We start from the raw sequence: 14,152 nt of genomic DNA, 5'->3' as shown, positions 1-14,152 counted from the left end.
CTAATACTTTTTCTCTGGTGATAGTTATTGTATTTGTATTGTATGTATTCCCTGCCTTTTGCCTCTTGATTATTTAATATTTTTGGAATGCTATTAGTGTCTTCTACCATGAAGACTGATGCAAAGTTTTTATTCAACTCCTCTACCATTTCCTGGTTCCCCATTATTATTTCCCCAGCATCATTTTCTAAGGGGTCTATGTTCACTTTGGCCCCTCTCTTCCTTTTTATACATTTAAAGAAGCTCATACTGTCTGTTTTTATATTACTTGCTAGTTAACCCTCAAAGTTTAGTTTCTCCCTCTTTATTGTTTTTTTGGTCATCTTTTGTTGTTTTTTTAAAATTTTCCCAATCCTCTGACTTACCATTAATCTTTGCCACATTGTACGCCTTTTCTTTCAATTTGATACTATCCATAACTTCCTTGGTTAACCATGGTTGGTTTATCCCCTTCCTAGTATCCTTCTTCCACACTGGGATATATCTTTTCTGTGAGTCATGAACTATTTTCTTAAACGTCTGCCATTGTTCAACAACCACCTTTTCTGCTAAACTCCTTTCCCAGTCCACTCCAGCCAACTCTGCCCTCATGTCTCTGTAATTACCCTTATTTAAGTTTAGCACAGTTGTTTCTGATCCAAGTTGATCTAAGTTTCAAAACATCCAAAAAGTAGAAAATGACCTCTCACCACAAGTATTGTGAACAACCATTTTCCAGTGGTAGGTAAGAAATAGCTGTGAGCACTGAGAATTTACTGCAGCATTTGCCTGATTTTTAATGAACCACATAAATTTGCTTTGTGTTCTCACCTTTGTTTAAATTGAGAGATTTTTTGGAAATCCTGGAAGCCTATGGGCACACCATTAATTTGAAAGGACATTGAAATACTGCTGAAATGGATAGATTTGCTATTGAAATTTTTAATCTGCCTCTCCCAAGTGGGTCATGCACAACCAGTCAAATGCACCTGTGCTGAGCCCCGAAGTTGTTGAGTTGAAGTCAACCTCCAGATTTGCTGACATTTTCGGCAAACGTAACCACCCACCCACATCTACACCAATGTGCTTTTCCATATTAAATGTCCCCCATTATGTCTGAGATCATGCAACCTCTTTTATCTGTACTTAACACAGCTTTTAAAAGATATGGGGAGAAGGCTAAAGAAGAATGGATTCTGGTGTATATCCTTGGAATTAAATATATTTTTATGCCTGTAAGAACGCTTTCAACTTAACATGTCCTTCATAGAATATGAATCATCAGTTAAATGGACAGCATCTTTATGGGAACTGTCTCACAAACTGATTTCCATTTGTTTACAAATACCCACAGCTGACCTAAATCTCATCAAAACTCATATCAGGTCATTTGTGTAAGACATCACTATAATGAAAATGATGCATGTCTGTAATTTTCAAATGAAAAAATAGACTTGCCAGATGTTTTTGCATGCTTTCAGTACCCTCAATAATTGTGTTTCTAGAGGATAAAATTTAAATTAGTTGACTTACCTTTAACTAGGCCTACTACAAATGACAAAACTCACTTTAATTCTCATTACTACCTCTCACCACAATCTTGAAAATCCCCTTAGTGGGGATGAATAATTAAACTCACAGGTCCCACTTGTCCCAAAATAGAACATGTAGCAGTGAGATGAAGAGCTGGAATGAGATTTTCACTTTGTGGTTTGATATAAAGAAAAAGAAATGTAAAATAGTTTTGAAATCAGGATTTGGCAGGTGTACAGAATTAAAATGCACAGTTATCACTTCAGGTCCATTTAGCAGGCCATAAATTCAATGTTTGTCATAAAAATAAGCATTTTAGCATTTTACTACAGCATTAATGTATTTATGGCTTGAACATAATTGAAACAATAACCACACACAATTCCTTGCACCACCAAAGCTTTGATTTTAAAAGTCATTTTACCCTTTCATCTCTGCATATGAAGTCACGAAGCTAAAGACTTAGAATCTCAGTTCTCTGACTCATTGTTAGAACACATTCTATTTTGGGCACAAACGGCCCCAAGCTGTCACAGAGATGTCAAGAATGCAGAAGCTTTAAACTGTAGCTGAAGCTTGTGCTTCTGTTCCCTGTTGCCTTAGAGCACAACATTAGACAACATTGTTAGTTGGATAGAATTCCAATATAATTCCAGTCTCTGATAGATTGCTCAATAGTTGTGACATTAATATCGTAAGGTATTTTACTGTTTTCATACTGTCATACATCCTTGAAACATTTTTGATTCATGTTGATTTTACCCTTTCAAAACAAATAGCTTCCCTGGAATTGAAATTCACTTCAAATGAAAATAATTAATTTGATGTTATTTTTTGTTTTACAGGTCAATCTATACAAAAGAATGCATAATAACTTTGATTTTAATGCTCCACTCACTGCATAATATGTTTAATCATTTTTTTTAAAGTAATGATATAAATATGAAGGATATTTTGAATAGTTTTCACATAAGTTATGGCAAAAACCTACATTTGTGGGAACTATATTTTTTCTTTAAAGGTCTACATTGATCTATTATTTATCTGTTGCTAATAGCTATACAAAATGATGATACACTTTGTGCATCTGCAAATAACAAAATAATGACCCAGAATTTTCTGGAGCAGAGCAGCTCATGGCATGCCTCATTTAAGAGAAACAAAGGAACAATGGAAAAGGAAATAAAGTGGATTAAAGTTAAATCAGATATAGAAAGAATTAAAGATTGAAAAAGAAAGAAAAATTCTGCAGATGCTAGAAATCTGAGATAAGGGCTGAAATTACCGGAAACTCTCAGGCCAAGCAGCATCTGTGAAGAGAGAAACAGAGTTAATGGGCTGCATTTTCGTGGCATCAGGGAGAGTCTGTAGACCTTTAAAAATGACAGTCAGCACCCAATTCTGTGTTTCCAGGCCTCATTCCCAGCTTGTTAAGAAGCCAATTGACCCTGATAATACACTGCCCGGAGCATAATATAGTTGTTATACATAATACATAATAAAAAAAATAAAACTAGGGCTGTGGACAGAATTTTAAATTAGCTGCAGGGGGAGAAGGTCCAGGTGAAGGGAGATTTAGAAATCCAAAGAGAAAGGTTGAGGCAATGGAACAGTGTAGTGATGTGGGACAAGCAGAGTGGGACAGGAAGGGACAGAGAGTTTAACATAAATTGTACATCATTGAATGAGGTCATTGCAGGGAATGGAAGTAAAAACAAATTAAGGTCCTTTATCTGAATGCACATGGCACCTGCAATTAGTTGGATGAGCTAATAACATAAATAGGGGTAAATGGTTTAGATTTAATTGCCATCACAGGGACATTGTTGCAAGGTGATCAAAGTTAGGAAATAAATATTCCAGGGTACACAATATTTCAGAAAGACAGATAGGGTGGCAAAGCAGCAGCCACAGCCGCAGCCGCAGCCGCAGCCGCAGCCGCAGCCGCAGCAGCAGCAGCAGCAGCAGCAGCAGCAGCAGCAGCAGCAGCAGCCGCCGCCGCAGCCGCAGCCGCAGCAGCAGCCATGATAGTAAATATAAGCATAAGGACATTATTGAGAAGGGCTCTGGACTCAGAAGATCATGACGTAGAACTGGTATGGGTGGAAATTAGGAATGGTAAGAGTAAGAAAGTGCTGGTGGGAGTAGTTTATAGGCCCCCTAACAGTAGTTATGCTGTTGGACAGAGCATTAAAAAAGAAATTATTGGATCTTGTAAGAAAGACAATTTAATAATTGTGAATCCCAGAATTGTTATAACATAGAAGGAGGCCATTCGGCCCATCATGTCTGCAATAGCTCTCTAAATGAGCATCATGACTTAGTGCCATTCTCCTGCCTTTTCTCCACACCCTTGCACTTTGTTTCTATTCAAATAATCAACTAATGCCCTCTTGAATGCCTCGATTGAACCTACCTCCGCCATACTTCCAGGCAGTGCATTCCAGATTGAGCCGCTCACTGTGTGAAAAAGTTTTCTCTCACATCACATTTGCTTCTTCTGAAAATCATTTTAAAATATGCCCTCTTGTTCTCGATCCTTTTACAAGCAGGAACAGTTTTTTCCCTTTTTCTCTATCTGTCCAGTCCCCTCATAATTTTGAACACCTCTACCAAACCTCCTCTTAGCCTTCTCCTCTCCAAGGAGAACAGTCCCAACCTCTCCAATCTATCTTCATAACCAAAGTTTCTCATCCTTGGAACCATTCTTGTGAACCTCTTCTACACTGTCTCCAATGTGTTCACATCCTTCCTAAAGTGTGACACCTAGAACTGTATGCAATGCTCCAGCTGATGTCTAACTAGTGTCTTATATAAATTCAGCATAACCTCCTGCTCTTGTGCTCTATGTCCCTATTAATAAAGCCCAGGATGCTGTATGCTTTATTAATTGCGCTCTCTACCTGTCCTGCCACCGTCAATGATCTATGCACATATACACCCAGGTCCCTCTGCTCCTGCACACCCTTAAGAATTGTACCCTTTATTCCATGTTCTTCCTACCAAAATGTATCACCTCACACTTCTCTACATTGAACTGCATCTCCCACCTATCTGTCCACTCCACCAACTAGCCTATGTCTTTTTGAAGCTCTACACTGTCCTCCTTATTGTTTACAATGCTTCCAAGTTTTGTAACATGGGCAACTTTAATCTTCATGTAGACTGAGACAATCAAATTAGCAAAAGTGGTCTAGACAATGAGTTTGTAGAATATTTTTGTGACTGTTTCTTGGAGGATTGAGTGTTCTTTAGTAGCCAGCAAAGGCCCAGCAGAAAGTTGATGAAAAAGGGAAAAATAGAATGAGAGTAAACTAGTCTGAAGATTATAAGAATTTTTATAAATATATAAAAAGGAAGAGAGTAACTAAAGTAAATGTTGGTTCCTTGGAAGCAGAGATGGGAAAGGTTATCATGGGGAATGAAGAAATGGCAGAGGCATTGAACAAATATTTTGCGCCTGTCTTCATAGTAGAAGTTGCTAAATTGTAGAAGTAGAAATAGAGAGTAACCTAGGGGCTGAAAAGAGTGAATAAATAACAACAGAGAAAAAGCATTGGAGAAACTTAAGGACCAAAATCTGACAAATCACTGGGACTTGATGGCTTACACCCTAGGATTCTCACAGAGATGGCTACAGAGATAGTGGATGCGCTAGCTATGATTTTCCAAAATTCCTTTGATTCAGGAATGATCCAATCAGATTCGAAGTTAGCAAATTAACACTGTTTTTCTAGAAAGGCGAGAGGGAAAAAAACAGGGAAGTACAGCCAGTTAGCCTAACATCAGTCGTTGGGAAAATGCTGGGATCTATTATTAAGGAAGTTATAACAATACAAGAGTATAGTATGATTTGAACAAGTCAACATGGTTTTACTAAAGGGAAAACCTGTTTGACAAATTTATTAGAGTTATTTGAGGATATAACTAGTAGGATAAATAAAGATGAACCAGTAGATGTAGTATGCCTGGTGCTACGGACTGAAGGGGGTTTAATTTAAACGCTTCTGTCTTCTCCTCTCACCACCTGTCCATAAACAGAAAGGTGTTTTGATTTTGACAAGAACATGCAAAATAGGAGCAAAAGTAGGCCATATGGCCCCTCGAGCCTGCTCCGTCATTCGATAAGATCATGGCTGATCCGTTTGTGTTTAGACTTCTTCATTTCCATCTACCCTAATAACCTTTGATTCCCTTGCCCAACAAGAATCCATCTATCTCCACCTTAAAGATACTCAATGACCCCGCTTCCACTGCCTTCTTATGCAGAGTTCCAAAGTCGCACAACCCTCTGAGAGAAAATGTTTCTCCTCATCTCTTTCCTAAAAGGGCGACCGCTAATTTTAAAACAGTGCCCCCTAGTTCTGAACTCACACACAAGAGGAAATATCCTTTCCAAGTCCACTTTGTCAATACAATTCAGAATCTTATCTACTTCAATCAAGTCACTCCTCATGCTTCTAAACTCCAGTGGAAACAAGCCCAATCTGTCTAACCTTTCCTCACAATGTAACCCACTCATTCCAGGCATCAATCTAATAAACCTCCTCTGAAGCACCTCCAAGACATTTACATCCTTCTTTAAATAAGGAGACCAAAACTGCACAGAGTATCAAGATGTGGTCTCACCAATGCCCTGTATAACTGAAGCATACCATCCATACTTTTATGTTCAATTCTTCTTGTAAAAAGGATATATTCCATTAGCCTTCTTAGCCATCCTTTATAAATGGCAGCGTATTTCCCAGCCCCTCAGTTTTGGTGTGATCCAATTTTTATTAATAACCCCACAGTAAACTCGAGATAGGGTTAACTCAGAGGGCCACTTTATTCGCACACACCCAAAATGCACGAGTGGGGTGTCGCTACATAGCCCCTTGTGCATTCATACAATAAAAGAGGGATAGAGAAAGAAAGATTTACAGGGCAAAGGCCACAGAGTAAAGACTTATTGAGTCCAGAATCAAAGTCCAATGGTGCATTCCTTCACAAGGGTTGGCAGGCTGAAACTGATGCTGGATAATTCACTTTTCCTGTAGAGATGACTTCCACAATGGGATAGACACATAGAGATGAATTAGTCTTGAAGGCGCTAGTACAGAAGTTCATGAATTCCAGTAGAAACAGTGTAGATCCAAATATTCAACCAGGTATTCAAACCTGGGTGGAGCCCTTTTAATGACATGCTGCTTGCTAGATGGAAAATGGCAGATTGGTTGGCACTGGTTGGATTAGGAAATGTAGATGGCCTTTGTATAATTCCCTTTGGATTTGATGTCCACAGCCGCAGGGGCCGTTATTTTCTCGTCAGAGATAACAAGGTGTCAGCTTCTCAGATATTGCTAGAAAATTCCCCTTGTTCAGGGTTACAGGCAGACATGTTAAAGTCTGCAACCTTTTTAAAGTCTTTGTCCAGTTTCTAAAATTTTAGGAAGATCCATGTTTATATATGTAACATAAAAACATAGGGCGGTATTGTTCCAGATTTGCACTAAGCGGTAGCAGGCGAGAAAAAGAACATTTTACCTGCCAGCCACAATGGCGGCAATAAAAACTGGCCTAGCCAGCGACACCCACATCCCATGAACGAATTAAAAAACACAGCATATTGTCCCAATCCTGCCTCATTAACCATGCATTCCCAGAAAACACAGAATTTTGCTGGCAGGCTGCCTCCGATTCACCTGTCATGCCATCACCTCACCACTCCCTCATGCTGGACACCATATTTAAAGGTCAGCCACGCGCACACCTCTCGGTGCTTCCAGTTCAGGACTGCTGTACAGAAGATAAGGCCCCAAAAGGCAAGGAGACAGCAGCCCCAGATTCAGTGACACATCCCTGGAATGCCTTGTGGCCATCGTGGAGGCTTGTCGTGATGACTTTTACCCCGACTCTGGCTGCAGGAGGGGCAGCAATATCATCAATCTGGCTTAGGAGATGATGGCAGCGGTGGTTAGTGCCCACGCTCTGCAAAAGAGGACAGCCACTCAGTGCAGAAAGAGGATGAATGATTGTTGTGCCATGGTAAATCACTCTTCTCAGCACTCTCAGCTCACACACTCACAAACCCATCACACGTCCATAGGGATCTCACTCACTGCCAGGTCAAAGGACATCCCCATTCACTCTCTGACATACACCTTCTTGTCCTCATGCCCTCCATGGGACCACTCACCACACACACATGCCAGGCATACTTATCATCTGGCCTGGCAGGTGTCCTGCTTATATGCTCTCCATCTGCATGCAGGACAAGCTGGCACACAACAAAAGGGAGAGATCACAGACTGGTAGAGGAATGCCTGAAATCAAGGTCCTCACAAACTTTGAAAAAGAGAGCCATCCAGATGGCCGGCAGAGATCTGGACTGTTCCTGTGCTGATGGTGAGGTTGTCGGTGCTCTACCAAGTGAGAATCCAGCAGTGCAACATCCATCAGACAACCATGCTGTGAGTGATATGTCCTGTTTCACAGGCCCCGCCATGCACTAATTATCTCTCCTTGCTTTTGCAGGCACATCTGGGAAAAAGCCGAGGGAGTCATGACCCAGGTCCTCAACTCAAGCCCTGAAGTTGCCTCAGAGGAGGAATCTGCTGAAACCCCCATTGAAGATCCATCAGGGTGACCACCAACACCCTCCACCAGTGCAGGCACATATACCTCAGTGGGACCAAGCTTTAGAGTAGCCTTGAGCTCACAATCTCACGAGCACATCGCACTGTCTGACCGACAGCAGGCAGACTCAGGTACTTCCCAGGTTTCCAGCACTAAGAGAACTGCTGGAGACCACATATCTGCTGTGTCCGAGTCATACCTCAGTTGCTGGAGCTGCAAAGGCAAGCTCGGGAACATCAAGAAGGAATATCGACTGCACTCCTCAGATTGCAAAGCACGATGGAGGAGTCTGTCCGCCTTCAGGCTGAGATGATTGGGCCAGCATGCCAACACGCCGAGGTCAACACTGGTAGGGTGGCAGCTGCCATGGAGACCTTGGTCCAGGATGACACTCTTGCACTGCTGCGCGGACTGAACTCCATCACTGATGCCATAGTTGGCCTCCAACAGAGTCAACGCGAGATGGGTGGGTGCAGCTCGATCTCACTCCAGCTACCCCTTCTCCTCAAGGAGTCAGCCAGGGGCCCTTGGGCACCCATAGGGGGAGGATCAGCAGGTACACACCCCAGGACCATCTGCCAAGGTGACCCCAGGAGTGTCCAGCCCATTCGAATCCCCTCTTCCTGTGAACTCAGTAGCTCCAGCTCCACAGGCTGAGGAGGATGCCACTGCCACACAGCAGGACCCCGAAAGCAGGCTGGGGCCCTCCAGGTCTCGGCCCTCCAGAGAACACCTGTCAAGGTCATCACAGACAGTAGCAGTCAACAGGCTGCCTCCACCTCCACTGTGGATGGCAGGGGAGCACCAAGACGTAGCGGCAGTGTTAGGAAGGTTAAGAAGATGTACCTCTTTTGGAGTCAAACAATTAAACTAAACTAACAAAACGAGGGATAAGTTAAGAAGATGTGGTTGCACAGCCTGGGCATGGGTGTTAATCATTTATAAATAATGTTCACTTTGTTGAAAAACTCCCAAGAATGTCTCCTTGCCTATGGTTCCTTGTTCTGATGATCAGTGTTCGTGTGGCTCAGATGTGAAACCTTGGTCCTTGCACAAGATAAAGGCAAGTATATCAGTCCAGGGCCTCTCTCCTGTGCTTTGTGCAACCTTCCCAACATGCTGATGGTGCGCCTTCACTGTCACTAGTCACATCAGTCACGCCTGCACCTCGATGAGGTTTATCATTGCTGCCAGAATGTCCTGGGTTGGTGGCACGGAGTTCCCTCATTCTCTCTGTGAACTCCCAGCACCTTTGAGGTGCGGCTGGCCCCCCATTTCCTCAGCACCGTGTCTGGGGACAATGTGATCCTGAATGATTCAGCTCACGAAGGATGCCATAGGATCAGGCCAGGTTATAGTTTGCTGTTGCTTCTCCATGATATGACCCTGTTTACAGAGAGCAAGCGATGTGCCATCAGCCATACAGGAGCCAGAAATTCACATAAGCTGTGTGAGGATCAATGGAGTGTCCCCACTGACATGTCGTCATCATCCTCCACAAATCTAGCAGCTATGAGGGTCTCCCGAGCACACCTGCTTTGTCTGGTTAGTGTGATGGCCACATCGCTGTCATCCTCGCCTTCAAGGACCTCCTCACCCTCAACCCTGTCAATGTCCTCCTCATCAGAGGAGATGCCCAGCTCCTCCATCTCCTCTCCAGCCAGCTCCTCTCCCTGTTGCAGCACCAGGTTGTAAAGGGTGCAGCAGGTGACAACAATGCTCTGTGGACTGTATTTCAGGGCTCTACCAGACCGGTCCAGACACTGGAACCTCATTTTCGACATTCCGATGGTCTGCTCCACCAAGGTGCGAGTTGCAGCATGAGCCTCGTTATACCTTTACTCTGCTGCAGTCTGAGGCCGCCACATGGGTGTCATCAGCCACATCCTCTGTGGGTAGCCCTTGTCTCCACGGAGCCATCCCTGCAGCTTCTGTAAACCCTGGAAGACATCAGGGATCTGAGACCTACTGAGAATGTAGGAGTCATGGACACTCCCTGGGAACTGTGCACAGACCTGCAGGATGCATTTGTGGTGGTCACATACCAGCTAAACGTTCAGCAAGTGGAAGCCCTTGCGGTTGACGTAGTGGACCGCCAGGTGCCATGGAGATCTGAGCACCACGTGAGTGCAGTTGATGGCGCCCTGCACCTGTGAGAAACCTGAGGTCTGGGCAATCCCAGCACTCTTGCTTCCTGATTTTTCTGATCTAGGGCAAAATGTACAAAGTGTGTGCCTTCACGAAGATGGCATTCGTGACTTCATGGACGCATTTGTGGGCGGAGGCTTGCGATACTCCACAGACGTCACCTGTGGAGCCCTGAGAGGAGGGACTGGTGTAAAAATTGAGTGCCATGGTTACTTTCACAGCCATTGGCAGTGGATGCCCTCTATGTCCTTGTGGTGCCAAATCCTGCAGCAGGTGGCAAATGTGACCGACCATTTCCCTGGACATGTGCAGTCTTTGGCAATACTGGGTTTTGGTCATCTGTAGGAATGACAAGGAATGTCTATAAACCCTTGGTCTAGCTAGGCACTGACCAGCGACAGCTCGCTGTGGCTTTTCAGCGGCATGAGTGGGAGCCCCAGTCACTCCTTCTTCCTGAGGGTGCTGCTCCTCCCTCTGCGCAGCCAAGCGCCTCCGTCACTCTCTTCCCCTTCATCTCTGCTCTCTGTACGCCGTGAGGCATACAGCTAGGTCACCAGGCTTCATGCTCCTGATGTACTCCTCCTGCAGGACGAAAAAGAGAGACGTGTGGGTTAGCTTGGGTGTACTAAAAATCTGTCTTGGTTAAATCTAAAGGCCGATTAACGCATGTTGGAGAGTGCTGGCCTGAGCTTGGTGTGCTGCATGGCTGCCCAAAACCCCACCTCCTCCCCACTCCATCTGACCAATTGGTGGCAGTTTTGCCCACTGGACTGCACGCTGTGCTCTCAGCTCAGGAGCAGACATTCTCCTGATGCGCGCTGCAAGGCTACACTGTTAGCTTGGACCATGGGAGAGATTGGTCCAAACCTGAATGATCACACTGCAAGGGGTTTTGAGTATCTCCACCAGCACTGTTCCATGTCCAGCTTTTGCAAGGAGATTGTATAATGTGCTCAGTCATCCAATTGTTCTGCAGCCCACTAAAACACTCATGAATTGCAGGCTGTGCCTGAGGGGTGAAAGAGCATTTGGTGACATGTAGGCCTCTGCATGGCCTTGAGTGGGCAGATAAGCTTGAGGCCTGACTCCAAGCATGTCAATATGGCTGCACCTGAACTGTCTCAACTGCAGAGGAATGGTTGCTTTATAGAAGGTTTCCTTAATGCGTGGCCGCTTCCCTCCCACCCTTGCCCCTGCACATGCTTGTGCACTACCATCAACCACAGTACAGCCCTTGACATGGCACCACACTGTCAGCTAGCTGGGAAAATGCGACGCGCCTATGCCCTTGCCTGAATGCGTGGCGCCTTAGCCTTGAGGTCCAACAGGCAACCCTCGGAAGTGCTGCGCAACATTACTGTACATTCACATCCGAGTCCCCCTCAAAGTGCAACTCGCCAGATGCATTCCTTATAAATGCTGTTGTGAAACATGTCGGCGTGCAATGAAGCCGACGTATTTGGACAATCCAGTGTTGGTGGGTGATTCTGGCAAGCTGGGCTTATGCAGATGTGTTACAATGAAGTTCCTGACATGTGGCGGCAGGAGGCGTGGCCCACCAATGACGGGTGAAGCTGACAATTGCAAGCTGGTTTCATGACGTCGTGAAACCGGTTTTTGGCCTTCCCACCATATTGTCCGCTCATGCCCGCCATGACGGCTGACACCAGCGGGCACAGAAAATTTCGCCCATATAGTCTTTGCTCCATGACACTGGATATTCAAAAGGCGTCTGTTAAGATGCTGCACAAAAGGTTAATGGGCAAGATAATGTCTCATGGAGTTGGAGGTAATATATGAGCATTGATAGAGGATTAGTTAACTGACAGGAAGCAGAAAGAGAGCATAAATAGGTCATTTTCCAGTTGGCAGGCTGTGGCTAAGGCAGTGCCACAAGGATTAGTGCTGGGGCTCAGTTATTTACGATCTATATTAATGACGTAGATTTAATATAGAGACTGATGTATTTAAATTTACAGATGATACAAAGCTAAGTGGAAAGGTAAGCTGTGGGGAGGACATGGAGAGGCTGCAAAATTATAGACAGGTTAAATGAGTGGGTAACAAGATGAAAGATGGAGTATAATATGGGGAGTATGAAGTTATTCACTTTGGTCAAAAGAATAGAAAAGCAGAAACTTGTAAGTGTTGATGTTCAAAGAGACTTGGGTGTGTGCTTGTACAAGCAACACAGGAAGTTAACATGCAGGTACAGCAAACAATTAGGAAGGCAAATGGTATGTTGGCCTTTATTGCATGGGTATTGGAGTACAGGAATAAAGAAGTCCAGCTACAATTGTACAGGACTTTGGTGAGACCACATCTAGAATACTGTGCGCAGTTTTGCTCTCCATATTTTAGGAAGGACATGTTTGTATTGGAGATGGTACAGCAGAGGTTCACTAAATTGGTCCCTGGAATGAGAGGATTGTCCTATGATGAGAGGCTAAATAAATTTGACCTATATTCTCTGGAGTTTAAAAGAACAAGAGATGATTTCATTGAAACATACAAGATTCTGAAGGGGTTTGATAGGGTAGATGCTGGGAGGTTGTTTCTGCTGGTTGAGAACCTAAAACATGGGGCACAGGATAAGGGGCCGAACATTTAGGACTGAGATGAGGGTAAATTACTTCACTCAAAGGGTTCGGAAACTTTGAAATTCTCTACTCCAGGGGGTTATGGATGCTCCATTGCTGCACACGTTTAAGGCTGGAATAGACAGATTATTCGTCTCTCAGAGAATCAAGGGATATGGGGAGTGGGCAGGGAAGTGGAGTTGAAGCCCAAGCTCAGCCATGATCATATTGAAAGGTGCAGCAGGTTCAACAACCATATAGTCTACTCCTGCTCCTATTTCTTGTGTTCTTGTATTCTCACTCCCGGCTTTAGTGCTCCACTAGCATCCCTACCCTTGAAATCTCTCTCTACACTCTAGCATCCTGAATAGCTATGGGAGATTTTGTTACGTTAAAACACCTAGACATGGGTGAACAGAATTCCCACCTTCATTAGGTGGATGCTCCATTAAGATATGCAAATTAGGGTTCTATGACCCTTATTTAATTTTCAGGTGCCAATAGTAATGTGTCACATGTTAATACTACTAATGCTGCTTCTATCACTGCAAACATTTTTCCACTCACTACCAATACATCTCTGCACCTGGCCCCCGCCCACAGATTAACCATACCCACCCGCTACCCACCACCCCCACAACTGCCCACTCTGCTTGAAACTCCATTTCCATCTCGGCTACATAGGAGAGCCACCAGATTTTCCACAGCAGTAATCAGCCAGCTTCTTGTTAGCACTGGTAGTGGCAGCAAACCAAAATTGTTAAAATTTGGCCCAATCATGAAAATGGAGCAGGTTTCTCACCAGCTTCATCAGAAAGCACCCATCCATTGGAACTAAATACATGAAAAAATGGCAAGGGAATTATGGTCAGCAATGTCCCTGAGATGCTGTCACCTCCAAAACACACACACTAAACCAAAAGCATAAGTTAGCAAGAATTCATGTGAGATAGTAGAAGGCATAGGTGTCCAAAAGTACTCAATTTCCTGCCCCAGTTACCAGTATACTACAAAGTTAGCATGTCTACTCCCTTTGGTAATACACGTGATCTATAACACAACTGACTTCCCACTGAGTACAAATACCAAACATAACAGGTTGAGCATAATATTGGTAAGTAATGATTTGTATTAAATATTCACATGTTCATTGATTATACTGTATATATCTGAACACTTTGTTCAAACTATATATTTCAAAAATGCATGCCAGTCTCACCTTTGCACAAAGAAAATGAAAGTACTACAGGTAGTTGTGTTCTCTCAATAATCATGTTGGTGGCATTCAAAACTAA

The sequence above is a fragment of the Cetorhinus maximus genome, chromosome 14 (assembly GCF_964194155.1).
Source record: "Cetorhinus maximus chromosome 14, sCetMax3.hap1.1, whole genome shotgun sequence".
Lineage (NCBI taxonomy): Eukaryota > Metazoa > Chordata > Chondrichthyes > Lamniformes > Cetorhinidae > Cetorhinus > Cetorhinus maximus.
The sequence above is the reverse complement of the archived record's forward strand: the minus strand, read 5'-3'. Positions refer to the sequence as shown.